This window comes from Scyliorhinus torazame, chromosome 1, assembly GCF_047496885.1.
Source record: "Scyliorhinus torazame isolate Kashiwa2021f chromosome 1, sScyTor2.1, whole genome shotgun sequence".
Taxonomy (NCBI): domain Eukaryota; kingdom Metazoa; phylum Chordata; class Chondrichthyes; order Carcharhiniformes; family Scyliorhinidae; genus Scyliorhinus; species Scyliorhinus torazame.
In genome coordinates this window covers 272,032,965-272,050,977 of record NC_092707.1, presented here as the reverse complement: position 1 = coordinate 272,050,977, position 18,013 = coordinate 272,032,965, and the positions used below count along the sequence as shown (strand labels likewise).

At 47.8% G+C, this 18,013-nt stretch overlaps 1 protein-coding gene across 1 annotated transcript in view; it reads left to right on the top strand.

The window, feature by feature from the left end:
* The window catches only part of tmx4 (thioredoxin-related transmembrane protein 4), a 69,966-nt gene that overhangs the window by 29,208 nt on the left and 22,745 nt on the right, over positions 1–18,013 (top strand). The window lies entirely within an intron of this gene.

The following is an 18,013-nucleotide window of genomic DNA, read 5'->3' as shown; positions in this document are numbered from 1 at the left end:
ACATTCAACATCTTTGTTAGTGGTGCCTTGGCTGTGGTTTGGTTCTGGTGGCGATGGAAGGGGCATGATCCGTGGCATCTCCACGAAGTCATCCTTGGGAACCAGTGGAGGATCCGGCGTGTGCGTACGGTTCAGTTGCGAGCGTGGAAGGCGGCGCAAAGCTCGCTGATTGCGCCTACGCACCAATCCATCCGCCCTGCATGCCAGGAACAAGGTGGAGTCTTTTTCTTTTTATGTTTGTGGTGGACGGCATCTTGTAGCCGATGGGTCGTTGCCATCGAAGTAGCACCATCACTAATATCATGCAAGGCGATGACTGTGCCAGATGTGGAAGTTGGCCGAGACCGTGCACGCTGGTTCCGGCCACCTGCTGTGCCGGAAGGGCGACTCCGCAGAGAAACGTCGAAGCATGTCGCCTTGGAGAGAGAATTGTTGCTCGCATCAACGTCTGGCGATGGCGCGAATTGGTGTGTCCATCTTGGACCGCCGGTGCTGGTTGCCACTGCCGACCCAGTGGGACTGCCACGCGATCCATTCCCTGTCGCCGTGGCATCCGCCGTCACCCTGAGCGTGCCATCACCGAGGCCGCGACACCGCCCGTCCGGAGCAAGGTCTGGCGTGCGCAAATCAGAGTCGGCGCTTGGCTGCTCCCCATCTGGAGTCCGGTCTGCCTTTCGTCGATGCCCCCCGTCCGGAGTCCCAGCAGGTTCACTGGAGGCAGCCGAGATTCCCTGAAGCTGCACTTCTGGAGTCGGAACATGCAGGAATGCACCAACCAGTGGAGAGGGTCGAGCCATCGAGGGTGGAAGCGGTGCGCCGCCACCGCAGTCGTCAGTGGTCCCACCGTGATCGTCGAGTGCCTCGGTACGCACTAGGCGAGGTCTGTCACCTTGCACCTTTTGCATGGGAAGTGGGATGCTGTCGTCACTCGTCTCACATCCCGTGGATAGATCCTCATTAGCAGCTTGCTGTTCACTAGGGTTGGGTAAATTGTCAGAGTTTTCATCTGGTGGTGCACACCATGTCGGTGGACTGTCATTGTCTTGCCGTTGTCCTTCATTTGGGCTTTTCTTCTTTGGAATTTTAAATCTTCCCCCAGACATTGCAGAACCTTGTTTATTACCCCCAAATTCTCCCATATGTATGGTCTCGAATATAGGATCCAATGTTTCTATCGACATTGTACTATTTTCCAAAGAACATTCCGTTTCACTTTTCTTCTCGGGTACCTCATATGTATCTTTGTCTAATGTACATGCCTTCATGGTCTCTGGGTCTGATTTTGCTGGGACTGGCATGGTCACAGTCTCTCTTTTACTGTTCTCAATTGCCCACATTATACTCCCCATACATAACTGCTTAATCACTGGGGTTAGTGTGGTACAATGGATAATCGGGTCGACCTTATCTGCATCTTCACCATTAGTGGAAAGCACACTTGGTTCACTTGAAACTGCTGTGGGTTTTAAATTCGTTATCTGGCTACTCGATGTCGGTGTCCTCAGGATTCTTGCTCCAATGTTCTGCTCAATAATCAGTGGAGTGTGTATAGATTCAATGCAATTAATGTTCCCCTCAAGGTTTGAAGAGTCATTACTGACTAACTGCTGGTCTCCGAAGTTGGGATTTTGCGGCGTTGTGTTGAAGGGAGACATTTGTCCCTGCTGTAGATATGATTCAGGTTGTGTTATTTCCATTACCTGAGGATCAATGTCTTGTCCATTTTTTCGATCCGTACTAAAACACTGGCAATTCTCAGTCTGCTCCTTGCAAGTTAAACATTCAATTAATTTCGTTAGCAAATCCTCAGCATCCTTCTGTGGCCGTGCAGCATTATTAATCTCTGTTCGGCTATAATGATCCTGAAGGTCAGCGCATAAACCTTTTTTCTTCGGGCTTGGACGAGGCGATTCTTTTGGCTTGTCTTCAGTTGGGCTTGAACAGTCTTCAGCGCTGTGCCCTTCATTGGAGCATGAGAGACCGTCATGGTCATGCTGCTGTGTAGTGGAGCATGGTAGGCTGTTATAGCCTTCTTGCTGTTCACGTGAGCATGGCAGACTTGCATCGTCTGCCGCTGGTTGGTCAGGAGAGGTTGCTAGACCCTCATGGTCTTGTTCCTGCAAGGACTGCACATTGGAGTCTTGCGTTGCTTCTATCGTGGAGGCTGTCCACGAGCTCTCTGTGGAGGCTTGTGACACTGGAGTCACTTCTTGTTCGTGCAAGGACTGCGCTCTGGAGTCTTGCGTTGCTTCTATCGTGGAGGCTGTCCACGAGCTCTCTGTGGAGGCTTGTGACACTGGAGTCACTTCTTGTCCGTGCAAGGACTGCGCTCTGGAGTCTTGCATTTCTGCAATTGTGGAGTCTGTCCACGAGCTTGCTGTGGAAGCTTGTGACACTGGAGTCACTTCTGGTTCATGCGAGGACTGCACTCTGGAGTCTTGCATGTCTTCTTTCATAGAGTCGGGAACGTTGAGCGGGACGTGGACCACGCTCTGTGTGGCAGCAGGGCGCTCTCCGTGTGCTTGCACCGCTCCCTGTCTGTTAATGTCAGGCTGCAGCATCATCCGGTACTGATAAGTTGGAACGTCATATCTGCTGGATTGAAGATCCTCAAATCCGAAAAATGAATCCGCATCTGCGTCGGATTCAATGTGGGGGCCGCCAATGTGCAACACGAAAGGTTCGTCCGAGTCATAGTCGTATAGGACCACGGAGCTATCATTGGGCTCGCGAGGTCCGGAAACACTGTAAAGATTGTCATCAAAGTATTCGAGGTCGGAATCATCGGCTTGTGCGTAGGTAACTGCTTGTCGGAGGGTTCTTCGGAGGTCAAATTCATCTCCTGGGTCAATTTGCGGCAATGTGCTGTCATTCCAGGTGAGGGAAGGTTGTTTTACAGCTTTAACGGATTTTTGTTTTTTTGATTTGGGACATTTCCCTTTTAAATTGGATTTGGGACATTTCCCCTTTAAATTGGTGCAGTCTGGGGCCTCTGACATCCTGACGCTCGGTATGTAGCAGGTAGGAAGCGACTGCGCATGCTCAGATCGCTGTTCCTTTACCGATGGCCGTTTTCTTGACTGCGCATGCGCAGCATCTCGCGCATGCGCAAACGAAACTTCCGGTTCTGCGCACTGCTCGCGCAACTGTGCTAGCGTGATACCTTTAGCAAGATGGCCACCAACCTCGACCCAGCCCTCTCTCAGGCCCGGGATTTCGGCCTCTGGGAATTCGGGCTCCGGGATCCCAGCCACGAGGTGAGTACTGCAGCTTTTCTTACCTTTACTTGCCGATTGGATTGCGTTTTCTTCACAGTACTTGGAGAATTTGTCCAGGACTGCCTGGTAATCGTACCTTTGCTGCCTCCTGAAGAACCTGAACCTTGTGAATATTTCTCTTGCCCTTGCACCGGCGATGGTGAGGAGAAATTCAATTTTTTCGCTATCATCCAGGTCTTGGAGTTCAGCTGCCACCAGGAACAATTCGAACCATTGCCGGAATCGCCGCCAGTTTTCGCGGAGATCGCCGTAGCACTGGAGCGGCTGCGGAACCGAGAGCTCTATCATTTTGCCTGGGCACTGCTCGTTGTCTCTGTACACTCAGGTATGCCGGCAGGTATCGATCCACTCCTGTACCATGTGGTGTTGGGTGCTCTGGTGCACAGATGAGCCAACACAGTTGTCTGTGGTACAACTCTATTTTATTTTAACTCTTATAATACAGTTCGTTCTGGATACTCTGCACGTGCTGTCTCCCTGAGTGTGTTTGGTAACAGATCTGTCCTGGTCCTCCTCTGCAGCTAATACTGACCACCGGGGGTCGTGTCTGTGCTTTTATATCTTTCTGTCATTGGTTGTGGTGTTGTGTGTTCTGATTTGTCTGTTGGTGTGTCTATCATGATGTGTGTGTTTGAATATCATGACATTTGCTACCTTGGAATTTGCTTTGCTTGGAAAGACTGGCAGTTTTGGGAGAAAACATCCCTGGTTTAAGAACGTGGAAACTGGGAGCAGAAATAGGCCATGCCATCCCTCGAACCTGCTCCGCATTTGAGACGATCATGGCTGACATCAAAGAACAAAGAAAAGTACAGCACAGGGACAGGTCCGTCTGCCCTCCAAGCCTGTGCCGATCATGATGCCCTAACTAAACACAAAACCTTCTGCCCTTAGTCGGGCCATATCCCTCTATTTCCTCCCTCTTCGTGTATCCATCCAGATGCCTCTTAAATGTTGCTAATGTGCCTGCTTCCACCACATCCTCTGGCAGCGTGTTCCAGACACCCACTAGTCTCTGTGTGAAAAACTAACCCCGCACATCTCCCTTGAACTTTTCCCCCCTCACCTTGAAAAACCTGTGCCCCCCTTGTAATTGACACTTCCACCCTTGGAAAAGGCCTCTAATTATCCATCCTGTCTATGTCTCCTAGTTTTGTAGACCTCTATCAGGTCTCCTCTCCGGCTCAGTCGTTCCAGTGAAAACAATCCTAATTTATTCAACCTCTCCTCATAGCCAACACCCTCAAGACCAGGCAACATCCCGATGAACCTTCTTTGCATTCTCTCCAAAGCTTCCACGTCTTTCTGATAATGTGGTGACCAGAATTGCACACAATACTCCAAATGCAGCCCAACCAAGGATTTATGCAGCTGCAACATGATTTCCCAACTCTTGTACTGCATGCCCCGGCTGATGAAGGCCAGCATGCCATATGCCTTCTTAATCACCTTGACCACCTGTGTTGCCACTTTTAGGGAACTGTGGACCTGCATGCCCAGATCCTTCTGTATGTTTGTTCCTAAGGGTTCTGCCATTTACAGTATAATTCATATCTAGATTTGAGCCTTCAAAATGCATCACCTCATTTATCCGGATTTAACTCCATCTGCCATTTCTGTGCCCAAATCTCCAATCTAGCATGGCAGGGGGGTGGGCACGGGAGCAATAGGTCAGAAGGTGAGAGCATTAAGGGAGAACTAGGGAATAGGGCCAGTATGGCTCTGAGGCAGAGCAGACAGGGAGAAGTTGCTAAACACAGGGGGTCTGGTGGCCTGAAGTGCATATATTTTAATGCAAGAAGTATTACGGGTAAGGCAGATGAACTATGATGTTGATGCCATTGCAGAGACCTGGTTGAGGGAAGGACAGGATTGGCAGCTAAACGTTCCAGGATTTAGATGTTTCAGGCGGGCTAGAGGGGGATGTAAAAGGGGTGGAGGAGTTGCGTTACTGGTTAGGGAGGATGTCACAGCTGTACTTTGGGAGGACACCTCAGAGGGCAGTGAGGCTATATGGGTAGAGATCAGGAATAAGAAGGGTGCAGTCACAATGTTGGGGGTTTACTACAGGCCTCCCAACAGCCAACGGGAGATAGAGGAGCAGATAGGTAGACAGATTTTGGAAAAAGAGTAAAAACAACAGGGTTGTTGTGATGGGAGACTTCAACTTCCCCAATATTGACTGGGACTCATTTAGTGCCAGAGGCTTAGACTGGGCAGAGTTTGTAAGGAGCATCCAGGAGGGCTTCTTAAAACATTATGTAGACAGTCCAACTAGGGAAGGGGCTGTACTGGACCTGGTATTGGGGAATGAGCCTGGCCAGGTGGTAGAAGTTTCAGTAGGGGAGCATTTCGGGAACAGTGACCACAATTCAGTAAGTTTTAAAGTGCTGGTGGACAAGGATAAGTGTGGTCCTAGGGTGAATGTGCTAAATTGGGGGAAGGTTAATTATAACAATATTAGGCGGGAACTGAAGAACCTAGATTGGGGGCGGATGTTTGAGGGTAAATCAACATCTGACATGTGAGAGGCTTTCAAGTGTCAGTTGAAAGGTCACATTAAGATCCAAAAAGATGAGGTGTTGGGCGTCTTGAAAAGTATTAGGGTAGATAAGTCCCCAGAGCCTGATGGGATCTACCCCAGAATACTGAAGGAGGCTAGAGAGGAAATTGCTGAGGCCTTGACAGAAATCTTTGGATCCTCACTGTCTTCAGGTGATGTCCCGGAGGACTGGAGAATAGCCAATGTTGTTCCTCTGTTTAAGAAGGGTAGCAAGGATAATCCAGGGAACTACAGCCTTGCGTCAGAGGTAGGTAAATTACTGGAGAGAATTCTTCGAGACAGGATCTACTCCCATTTGGAAGCAAATGGACGTAGCGAGAGGCAGCATGGTTTTGTGAAGGGGAGGTCGTGTCTCACTAACTTGATAGAGTTTTTTGAAGAGATCACAAAGATGATTGATGCAGGTAGGGCAGTGGATCTTGTCTATATGGACTTCAGTAAGGCCTTTGACAAGGTCCCTCATGGTAGACTAGTACAAAAGGTGAAGTCACACGGGATCAGCGGTGAGCTGGCAAGGTGGATACAGAACTGGCTAGGTCATAGAAGGCAGAGAGTAGCAATGGAAGGATGCTTTTCTAATTGGAGGGCTGTGACTAGTGGTGTTCCGCAGGGATCAGTGCTGGGATCTTTGCTGTTTGTAGTATATATAAATGATTTGGAGGAAAATGTAACTGGCCTGATTAGTAAGTTTGCAGACGACACAAAAGTTGGTGGAATTGCGGATAGCGATGAGGACTGTCGGAGGATACAGCAGGATTTAGATTGTTTGGAGACTTGGGCAGAGAGATGGCAGATGGAGTTTAATCCGGACAAATGTGAGATTTACCAGAATCTTGCCTGGTATGGAGGGCATTAGCTATGAGGAGCGGTTGAATAAACTCGGTTTGTTCTCACTGGAGGAGGTTGAGGGGCGACCTGAGAGGTCTACAAAATTATGAGGGGCATAGACAGAGTGGATAGTCAGATGCTTTTTTCCAGGGTAGAGGGATCAATTACTAGGGGGCATATGTTTAAGGTGCGAGGGGCAAGGTTTAGAGTCGATGTACGAGGCAGGTTTTTTACACAGAGGGTAGTGGGTGCCTGGAACTCGCTGCCGGAGGAGGTGGTGGAAGCAGGGACAATAGTGACATTTAAGGGGCATCTTGACAAATACATGAATAGGGTGGGAATAGAGGGATACGGACCCAGGAAATGTAGAAGATTGTAGTTTAGTCGGGCAGCATGGTCGGCATGGGCTTGGAGGGCTGAAGGGCCTGTTCCTGTGCTGTACTTTTCTTTGTTCTTTGTTTGTTCTTTGTTTGTTCTATCTAGATCCTATTTTTTCCTCTGACAATCCTCAACACTATCGACAACTCTGCCAATCTTTGTGTCATCTGCAAACTTACTAATCACACCACCCACATTTTCCTCCAGATCATTTATATATGCTACAAACAACAGAGGTCCCAGCATTAATCCCTGCAGAACAGCACTAGCGACAGATCTTCATTCTGAAAAACACCCTTCCATCGCTGTCTTCTGTATCCGAGCCAGTTCTGCGCCCATCTGGCCAGCCCACCCCGAATCTCATGTGATTTTAGTTTTTGTACCTGTTTGCCATGATGACCGTGTCAAATGCCTTCTGAAGTCCATGTAAACTACATCCACAGCCCTTCCCTCATCAATGTCTTTGTCACCTCTTCAAAAATGTTAATCAAGTTGGTGAGACATGACCTTCCCCGTACAAAACTATGTTGCCTGCCACTAACTAGTCCATTTGAAAAATGAAAAAATGAAAATCGCTTATTAAGTAGACTTCAAATGAAGTTACTGTGAAAAGCCCCTAGTCGCCACATTCCGGTGCCTGTTCGGGGAGGCTGGTACGGGATTTTTCTCCAAATGTGCCGATATCCAGTCCCTCAGTATCTTTTCCAAAAGCTTTCCCATCACTGATGTCATGTTCACCGGCCTTTAATTTGCTGGATTATCCCTGCTTCCTTTCTTAAACAAGGGAATAACATTGGCTATTCTCCAGTCCTCTGGAACCTTACCTGTGGTCAAAGAGGATGTGAAGATATCTGTTAAGGCCCCAGGTTTTTCTCCCCTTGTCTCCCGCAGTAACCTGGGATAGATCCCATCCGGCCCTGGGGACTTCTCTACCTTAATGCAATTTAGGATACTCAACACTTCTTTCTTTGATATATTGACATTCTCAAGAAAGTTCACACACCCATCCCTGACCTCAACATCCATCATGTCCTTCTCCCTGGTGATTACTGGTACAAAGTACTCATTAAGGATTTCACCTACTTCTTGTTGTTCCACGCATAAATTCCCACCATTGTCCTTGAATGGATCTACTCTTTCTCTTGCTACCCGCTTGCTCCTAACATATGCATAAAAAGCCTTGGAATTTTCCTTGACCATGTTTGCTAAAGACATTTCATGGCCCTTTTAGCCCTCCTAATAATTTGGATGTAATTGGCCCTCGCCCAATTATGCATCCTCACCTGCGGGCCGCTCTTGTCCTTATCCATGACTATTCGAAATCTATATGGTTGCCAAGTTCAAAATGCTCCCCTGCTGAAACAAATACTCCCCCACTGAAACATCAATCACCTGGCCTGGCGGTTGGATTGTCAACATACTGTACAAAAAAGCGCTCTTGGACACATCTAACAAATTGCTCTCCATCCGAGCCCCTGGCTGTAAAGAGTTCCCAGTCAATATGGGGGAAGATAAAGTCACCCAACACAAGTACCATGGGGGCGATTCTCCACGGTGCGGACCAAGTGCCCGCGCCATCGTGAACGCCGTCGCGTTTCATGACGGCGCAAACAGGGCCCGGGCACGACCTATTGGGGGGCCAGCACGGCGCTGGAGCGGTTCACGCCGCTGCAGCTTCCTCGTGGTGCGCCAACCCGCGCATGGGCAGATGGGGTAGCCCGATCCTGCGCATGTGCAGTTGGGCCGCGCCACCCTACGCATGCGCGGGGAGCATCTTCCGCACGCCGGCGCCTCACCAACATGGCGCCGGTGTTCTGGGGCCACGCGCGGAAGTAGGTAGGGGGGGGGGGGGCCAGCCCGCCCGCCCGCCGATTGGTGGGCCCCGATCGTGGGCCAGACGCCATCGGAGGCCACCTCGGTGAAGGCCCCCCCCACCACCACACAGGCTGCCTTCCCCAGCGTTCCCGCAGAGTTCCCGCCGGCAACAACCAGGGGTGGACGGCGCCGGCGGGAACCTGTTGTGTTGTAGCGGCCGCTCGGCCCACCTGGGCCGGAGAATGGTCGCTCGCCGGTTCTCCGAGCAGCCCGGTGCGAATCGCACGCCGCTGGTTTCCGAGGGGTGGGAGAATCGCGTGTGGGGGTCGGGGCGTCATGGCGCGATTCGTGCGGCGCCCCGCCGATTCTCCCACTCGGCGTGGGGGGGGGGGGAAATCGCGGCCCCTGCTTTTTCACACCTTTTCAGTATCTGACTACAGAACTGCTCCTCCGTCTCCTGCGGGCTGTTGGGAGGCCTATAGTACACTCCCCACAGTGTAATTTCACCCTTTCTTATTCCTGAGCTCCGCCCATAATGCCTCACTACAAGATCCCTCCAATGTGTCCTCCCTCAACACAGCTGTGATCGGCTCTCTAATCAGCAATGCAACTCCCCCAACTCTCTTGTTTCCCCTTCTGTCCCGTCGAAAACAACAATATCGCGGAATGTTAAGCTGCCAGCCCTGTCCCTCCTATAACCATGTCTCCATAATTGCAATTACATCATAGTTCCATGCAGTAATCCAGGCTCTGTTCATCTGTCTTACCTGTTGTACTTCTTGAGCGGAAGCAAACGCACCCAGACCTACAGTCCCACTGAGCCCTACAGCTTCCCTCTGCTGCGCTATGTTTATCCCAGTCGCACTTTTATCCCCAGGCAACTTCACATTCCTGCCCTTCTCCAAATCCCCTTCCTTCGTGTCCTCAAAACCTGTTGTTTTGGGACATAAAAACGCTCAGTAAAGTATGTTTACCACAGCCTTGTTGGTGTGGAGAATTCCAAAGACTCACAACCCTCTGTGAAGAAATCTCCTCCAGGGCGAATCCTAAATGGCCGAACCCTTGTCCTGAGATTTTGAGCTCTTGAGAATGACTGACTTTTAATGTTAAAAGAAGATGAATGGCCCTGGTTGGAGGGAGAGGATACCACTGAGTGATCCTGGAGGTGAGTACACCCACCAGTGCAGACCATCACTTAAGCTTTTGTGCGGCATTGCGCAAATTTGTGATAAAACACCCCATTGTGATACTGAGCCACATAATGATGGAGGAGGGCAGATTGCTCAAAGCGACAGGGTTTAAGGAGTGTCGTAAAGGAGGAAGGAGGTGGAAGGGTTGAGGGAGGGAATGCCAAAACTGGGGGCCATGACAACTAAAGGCATGGTCACTGATGGCAGAGGGGTTAAAATCATGGTTACTCAAGGGGCTAGAAATAGATGAGTGCAGATATCTCTTGAGAGTTGGCAGAAGAGATAGAGATATGGAAGGATTTGAAAATATGGATGCAAATTTTATAAATTGAGATGTTGCTTAACTGGGAACCACTGTAGGCGAAGGAGCATGAGGTGTGTGAACTATCTTGTTGCAAATCAAGATGATGGCACACAAATTTTGGTTGGTAGAATGTGGGAGGCCGGCCAGGAGTGCGTTTGAATCATCAGTAATGAAGGAGGATCGGGGTGTCTCTTGCATGCGGCAGGGGCTGGTTTGCCAAATGGACAGATGGATTTGAAAGAAGAGAGACTTCTGTCGAAATGACTGCATTTTTGAGGCAATCTGACTACTGATATTATACGTAACTGTGATCAAATCTGACTGGCTGGCCACGGCCAGTTTCCGGTACATTCCACCGCAGGAGGGCAGGTCAACTTGAGCACCACATTCTGAGGGACTGGAATGTTTTGCCACATGCAGTGGAGTAAAGTAAAGTCGCCATAGTCCCAGATGACCCATAGGCTGCTTTCCCCTTTGAGGGGAGAGAGCTGGCGGGTGCTGATTTAACCTGAAGACCACCACACCTCAGATGAGGGGCAAGTTTGAGAAGTCGGGGCCTTCATGGATATCCTCAGCCATGTACGGGAATTGAACCCGTGCTGCTGGCCTTGCTCTACATCACAAACCAGCTGTCTAGCCAACTGAGCTAAATCGGCCCCAAAGCTGATGTTTTTAACGTTTTTACACAGTCCGCTAAAATGTTATAACCCTTAGAAGTTCAGGTTTACTACATTTATTTTAAAAATCACTGTATAGGACAGAATTTTCTTCTCTGAGGGTTGTGTGATTTTGGAACTCTCTGCCTCTGGAGGCGGGGGTCACTGAATATTTTTAAGGCGGAAGTAGATTGTTTCCCGTTAGCCAATGGAATCAAACGTTATTGGGGGTAGATGAATGTGAAACTCGAAACGCCAACATATAAGCCATGATCTTATTGAACGGTAGGACATGAGGAACCAAATGGCCTACGTCTCCCATTTTGTATGTTTATATGTCCTTTTGCCACCTCAATGTTTACGCTCAGTGAAGTACTTTCTGAAATGCTGTCACTGTTGACATGTAAGCACGGCAGACCGTTTGCAAACAGTAAACTCCCACACACAGCAATATGATGCTGACCAGCTGACTTATTTAGCTGAGGAGTAAGTATTGGCTGTGACACCAGGGAGAATTCCCTTTCTCCTCTTCAAATAGTGACATAGGATATGTTACATGATTCAGAGCGGGCTGATAGGACCTCGGTTTAATGTCTTATCAGAAATATATGGTACCACTGACAGCGCAGCACCTTCTTGGTACTGAATTAACGTCATTGGATTGGATTTGATTGGATTTTTTATGTCGTCTGTACCGAGGTACAGTGAAAAGTATTGTTCTGCATACAGTCCAGACAGATCATTCCATACATGAAAAAAAATCATGGCACATAAAACAAAATACACATAAAACAAAATACACAATGTAAATACATAGACAGAGGCAGCAAGTTAGCATACAGAGTGCAGTACTACTCAGTAGAGAAGATGTGGAAGAGGTCAGTTCAATTCATTAGAAGATCATTCAGGAGACTGGTAAAACAGGGAAGAAGCTGTTTTTGAATCTGTTAGTCCTTGTTCTTAGACTTTTGTATCTTCTGCCCGATGGAAGGACTTGGAAGAGAGAATAACCCGGGTGGGAAAGGTCTTTGATTATGCTGCCTGCTTTCCCAAGATAGCGGGAGGTGTAGACGAAGTCAATGGATGGGAGTTGGGCTTGCGTGATGGACTGGGCTGTGTTCACGACTTTCTGTAGTTTCTTACGGTCTTGGGCCAAGCAATTAGAACATAGAACATACAATGCAGAAGGAGGCCATTCGCCCATCGAGTCTGCACCGACCCACTCAAGCCCTCACTTCTACCCTATCCCCGTAACCCAGTAACCCCTCCTAACCTTTTGGACACCTAAGGGCAATTTATCATGGCCAATCCATCTAAACTGCACGTCTTTGGACTGTGGGAGGAAATTGGAGCACCCGGAGGAAACCCACGAAGACACGGGGAGAACGTGCAGACTCCGCACAGACAGTGACCCAGCGGAGAATGGAACTTGGGACCGTGGTGCTGTGAAGCCACAGTGCTAGCCACTTGTGCTACCGTGCTGCCCATACCATACCAGTTGCCATACCAGGCTGTGATGCAGCCAGATAGGATGCTTTTGTTGTGCTCAAGTCGCTGGGGTGGAATTTGAACCCATAACCTTCTAGACCATACACACTATCCAGTGAGCCACAGCAGACCTGATGATTTTTGCCTCGTGTTTAAATGAAAATAATTGATTGAGGCGTCAATTTCTTTTCCGCATCAACATGATTATTGAAAGCCATGAGAGGTTGTCCCAATTGGGTGTTCATGTCCTATATCTGGGTGGGGCTTATGTCAGTGATTTTCTAAGTGGTGGTCGCGACCTCCGGATGGGTCGCGGGTGGTGTAGAATGGGTTGCCAAAAATGATCCCAAAGATCGCCTGACCATGTTTTTCTTTTTCTCTCCAGATAAATTCTCGCAGTACAGTGTATGACCACATGAGGCTGATGTAGAAGCCTACCTTGTCTCTCTGGGCCACAGTGTAGATGGACAGTTTGCAGTCAGAAACCTGTAAAATTATCTTTGGATGGCATTTCCTGCTCCTGTGTTCAGCGCTAGGATCTGTATTATTTCTTGAATTCAGTGTGCCACTAACAAACCCCGTATGTCTTTTATCATTCAGTTAACTCAGACACACAGCCTCCTCCATTCCTACAAGTCCCTATGTCCACTCCTTGTCTCTCCACACCGGGGCTCTTATACTTCAAGAACGCTTCTTTCTTTCATCACCTCCCCCGCCGCTATCCATCCCCTCTTCCCAGGTACTTGTCACCAAGCATCCGTCTCTGCCGCGTAGCTACTTGGACTCCGTTAGCTGAATTGGTTCCTGTAACACAAGGACTTTTGTATCTATCTTTATCGGGACTTGTTCATCAAAACTAAACTACACTCATGTATACAGGAGCCGGTAAAGTGTTGCAGGTGTATGGAATAGAACATAGTGCAGAAGGAGACCATTCGGCCCATCGGGTCTGCACCGACACACTTAAGCCCTCACTTCTACCCTATCCCCGTAACCCAATAACCCCTCCACCTTTTTTTGGACACCAAGGGCAATTTAGCATGGCCAATCCACCTAACCTGCATGTATTTGGACTGTGGGAGGAAACCGGAGCACCTGGAGGTAATCCCCGTAGACACTGGGAGAACGTGCAGATTCCGCACAGACAGTGACCCAGTGGGGAATCGAACCCGGGACCCTGGCGCTGTGAAGCCACAGTGCTAGCCACTTGTGCTACCGTGCTGCCCAGATGAATGGAATGCGTCTGCATGTTTTGCATATTGATCAGCTGTGTTGGGCCTAGCATTGTTTTTTCTTGGCATGTTTTCAGTCTGTTACATAATTACCTGGGAAACGGTACTGACAGGCGTCCAGTGACATTCTGTCTGACCGTGTTTTTCATTCAACAGTTAGGGCTCCTGTTTTTGAAGTTGAAGCTTTGAGTTTAATTTCCTCTCCGATATGTTAGGTTTTGAACGAGTGAACATGATGTTGATAAAACTGTAATAAAACTGAGCCTGTTAATCTTTCCAGTGCCGCAGGCAATTCTCCAAATACTAACAATGGTGTGGGAATATAAAAAATCGAATAATCCTGAGTTCCACCCTTCAGCAAGGTGTCAGGGTGAAGCTATCGTTTAAGCTGAAACAACTGCTCCATTTACAATTTTACATTTAATAATACAGAAGTGCCTGGGCAGCACGGTGGCGCAGTGGGTTAGCCCTGCTGCCTCACGGCGCCGAGGTCCCAGGTTCGATTCCGGCTCTGGGTCACTGTCCGTGTGGAGTTTGCACATTTTCCCCTTGTTTGTGTGGGTTTCGCCCCCACAACCCAAAAGATGTGCAGGCTAGATGGTTTGGCCACGTTAAATTGCCCCTTAATTGGAAAAAATGAATTGGGCACTCTAAATTTATATTTAAAAAAAAAATAATACAGAAGTGCCAACGATGAGTGTGACGTTTTAAAAAGTAACTGGAGAATATTTTATGAATGTGGCATGGATCGCGAGAGTCGGCCGTTCTGTAAACGTGGGTCACCGGACCAAAGGTTTGGAAAAACACTGGCTTAAGTGATGCCCAGATGTGAAAGTTGTTTCTTTTTCTCCAGTTGCTGAATCTCGTTAACGGTGTACTTGACGCCTCAAATTCTGAGAGCTTATTAATGAAATTCAGTCCGTGCACTGCATTGCACCAATGTGCCTCCACGTGCTTGCACCAATCTGGGTGCTTCTGAAATTTGGAGAGGCTTCATTTTGAAGTTGCGTTATTCTAGGCGAATTGTACTTGTGGGAAAATATCACCACTTTAATGGACAATTTATTCATGTTTGTGTATAACAAGGTAAACAGTTTAAAAGCAATGGAACACCTTTCAGGAATTCACTTAAACTAAGAGTGGTTGCGACATTTTCAGCTAAGTGTGACTCACTTGTGCATGATTATGTTTGTTTAGATTGATGCTTGACAGTATTGCATCTCCTTTTTATACATTTACCCTTTATAAAAACGTAACTTGCGTATGAATTTTTCAATGTCCATTGTTTGGCACTCTAATTATAAAGTGAAGTTCTAATCTCCACTCCGTTGAAAATTGTCACATTTAAAAAGGAGCAATACAAGTCTGTTGGTAAGTAATTTGAAGTGTTCATAGTCATTTTTAAATGCAACTATTTACATGTTTGCTGTGAACTTTAACCATGCCCATAGCACAAAAGGCTAGTTTCTTCAAATTGTTTGAGAGAAAATGAATCAGTTAATGTGATGACTTAAACTGAATGATAAGTGATTTGACTCGAGCCCGGCATGCTATTGTCTAGTTGATTCACCATGGTAGTGCCCTAAGCACAGTGATGTTCTCGAAAGAAATTTGACATTGAGGAGATACTGATATGAGGCCATGAAAAGCTTGTTCAAATAGGTAGGTTTTAAGGAGTGCGTTGAAGGAGAGGGGAGAGGCGCAGAGGTTTACTGAGGGAATGCCAGGGCATGGCCGCCGCTGGTAGAGCCAAGAAAATCCGGAGGGTGCTCAGGAGCCCAGAATTGGGGGAGTGTGAAGACCTCCCGAGGGTTGCGGAGTAAGAGATGGTTATGCAGAGAGGGAGGAACTTGACGATCAACTTGGTAAATTAGGCACCGTTAATTGTTTAAATAATTAGTTGGCACCTGAAGTTTGGAGAGCCTCATTGGGTCATCTGATTCTTGCAGACAAGGGGGTATTTCCAGGCATTTGCTACTATTGCTTTTATGTTTCTAGGCAGTGTCAGACAGCAGTTGCATGTTAATTGTATGTTTATTATGCTGTTAAGATACGAGGTGAAAGGCATTAGTTAATTAAGTGCTTTGAGCACTTGTAAAGAGTGACCGTTGGTTAGTGGGTTGTCGGTAGGTAGGAATCAGACATTTATAATGCTGCCTTCTGTGAATACACCTATTAACAAGGAAAATATAAGTATCTTGTTTTGTACTTCCATCGACTGGCTAGGGATTGGATTCACATTGTAAATGATTCCCCTGCCTGATTTTTCTCTGCTGCCTGGGTGGGGGGAGAGAGGAGGAGGAGGAGGAGATGCCTGGCACCTGCATTCATCCCCCTTACGATAGCGCCACTGAGAGAGAGAGTGCTGGATTGGCACTGTGCGCCATGTGAGTAAGTGTACTGAATCACCGGGACTCCTTCCCCTCAAACTTACTGAGAAGTGGGTCGATGATAGAACAACACATATTAAAGGGAAGTCTGTGATGGGCTTTTGTTCAAAATTCTGGATAATTATCAGCCACCTTCCCCATTCTGGAATTAAATGTGAGCATTCCGCTGCCCCTTGCGAAAGCAAGTCTAATGGAGCAATATTGCCAGTGAATGGAAAAGTGAGGAGAACAATACATATGGCACAGCTTAGATAAGCAATCTGAAGAAGAGATATCCCAGGGCTGGATTAAGAGATGGGTTTTAATGAGGTTGGGTGGGGAACGCATGATACTGTTAAAAACTGTAATATTAAAACGGGTTTGATTTTTTTGATAGATATTCAGGGTTACCTCAAAGTACAGTGGCAGCTATTTTTACTCTTTCAGAGGATGTGGGCTTCGCTGGCTCGGCCAGCGTTTCTTACACATCCCTAATTCATAGAATCATAGAATTCACAGTGCAGAAGTAGGCCATTCGGCTCATCAAGTCTGCACCGGCCCTTGGTAAAAGCACCCTACTTAAGCTCACACCTCCACCCTATTCCCGTAATCTAGTAACCCCACTGAACCTTTTTTTTGGACACGATGGGCAATTTAGCATGACCAGTCCATCTAACCTGCACATCTTTGGACTGTGGGAGGAAACCGGAGGAAACACACACAGACACAGGGAGAACATGTAGACCCGGCTCAGACAGTGACCCAAGCCAGGAATCGAATCTGGAGCTATGAAGCAACAGTGCTAACCACTGCTACTGTGCTGCCCAATGCTACCGTGCCGCCCAATTGCTCGTGAGAAGGTGCTGGTGAGCAATCCGCCTTGAACCGCTGCAGTAAATGTATTGTAGGTGCAACCACAGTGCTGTTGGGGAGGGAGCTCCCAGACTTTCACCCAGGGATGGTCATATAGTTCCAAGGAACCTGCAGGTGATAGCATTCCTCATACCCCTGCTGCCTTAGGAGTAGAGGTCACAGGTTTTGAAGTTGTTGATTAGGAAGTCTTGAAGAATTATCAGTTGTCTTGTTAGACTTTACTGTTGCAGCACTCCGCTTCTGTACTCAATTTTACTTATTTTTTAATGCAGCCATGCATCGGAGGTTGGTAAGATTTTGTATGTTCAATAATAGATTTTTATTTAGAGCTGAGGTTGGTGCATTTGTGAACTATGGGAAACCCAACCACCTTTCGTACTTTAACGTACACCGCACCTCATAGCTGACAGTTCCTAATTGTTGGTCCTCACCATTCTGTCTCCCAAAGACTCCGATCACCATTTTGCGTGTCCTCTATTTCCAATGAACCGACTTTTCTTTTTGTTGTGTTTTATTTGTGGCACTTTGAGAGATTTCCTACTGTGAACAAAGCTGGTGGATTCTAGTGTGTGATTGCTGTGGTAGAGATATGAGCTAAATGTGAACATATCCACGCTGAAGCATTTTCCTGTTCCATTGAGGCATTCAAGAGGGCATTGGATGATTATTTGAATAGAAAGATAATGTGCAAAGGTACAGGGGAAAGGCAGGAGAATAGCACAGAGTTGCAGTGTCGTTTGGAGGGCTGTTGCAGACAAGATGGGCCGAATGGCGGCTCTTGCCCTGTGACAATTGTGTGATTCAGTGCAAGGGACGTTTTTTTTGGGTGTCTTAAATCCTTTTGCTCAGTGTGTCACTTCAGCTGTTTTCTGATCTTCACATTGCAGTGCATACGTTGGTAAAACGCATTGCCAAAACTGAGCTGGTGAACTGGGTCAGATTAATTTGCCTTACGTGAGTGGGGCTGGGATTAGAATGCAGTCTCATAATGATGAGACTTTATTTTGTTGTTGGCCTTTATGGTCTGATGCAGCATCTG